We start from the raw sequence: 1,162 nt of genomic DNA, 5'->3' as shown, positions 1-1,162 counted from the left end.
TGCTTAGGGAATAGGGTACATGTTAGGATGGGGCCTTAATTCAGTAATTCTGTCTCACGTTCTATGTTCTTTAATATAATCACTACACTTGGAGCTATTATGACAGGAATTAGGAAGAATATTTTAAAATACTTTAAACCAAGGAAGAATTTAGGCACCTAGAGCCTACAACCCTTCATGTCTCTGTTGAACTTCAGAGCACAACTCCCTCAAGCACCTTCCAGTGACATGACTTTTCAGCGTGGATGCAAGGCTGGACAGACCATGAGGGGGCTACGTTCAAGCCCTAAGCATTTCCTGAGCAAATCATGCACTCCGTAAGCAACCACTGTTGTCACTCCTACAGATGTAATACTCATCAGCAACAAACAAAAGTCTTTTTGCTTTGAGTCCTGGATGCCCATGATCCTTACAGGCTTTCTAAAATTTCATCCTTTTCTCTGACAATGCTTCCACTTAGACTGCAAATACTGGTTTTTTATTTTTTTTTTCAGTTCAGTTGAAAAATATAGACTAGCCACCTTATCTCAATTTTTAAGGCAAATTTTTTTTTACAATCCAAATCAGAATTAAATGTTTCATTTGGGAGGGTTTTTTTAATTTGGGAGCATGAGGGGAGGATAAGGAGTTGTATGTTTGTGTTTGGTTTGGAAATACGCCAATGATGGAAATAGTGAAGAGTTTAGATCATGCCCACACTAGAGAAACTGCTGAGTAAACTATCTGTCTTAAAGAATGTGCCTTGCCCAACTAATAATGCTCAAGACCCAAACCAAGCTGTCAAATCCCTCCGAGCATGGCCAATTGAACGTTTTAAAAGTTCCTCCTTATTTCTTATAGCTCTGTATGTTTGAAGGAATATCAGCTTCCCACATTTTGTCTTTTATGTGAGAAACATCACTCACTGCTTATCATTCAATTAATTTTGGCCTATTGTTACAGAGTAGCTGGCATGTTCTTGAAACAGGGATTGGAACCCTGGTCTCTCCTTAAAAAGGACGGGCAGAAGTACAGGGCAAGGGAGCTGACAACACCCCTACAAATAATTTGTACCTGCTCTCTCCTTTGAGTCCCCCCTGCATTGGTGAACAGTTACCTATTCTTTTATGAAAGGGGGTATTTTAAGCAGGATTGGATACTGCTGCCATCACTGAGTAGTTCA

Source organism: Chaetura pelagica, unplaced genomic scaffold, assembly GCF_000747805.2.
Source record: "Chaetura pelagica isolate M959 unplaced genomic scaffold, ChaPel_1.0 scaffold48, whole genome shotgun sequence".
NCBI classification, from domain to species: Eukaryota; Metazoa; Chordata; class Aves; order Apodiformes; family Apodidae; genus Chaetura; species Chaetura pelagica.
This window is presented reverse-complemented; position numbering follows the sequence as displayed.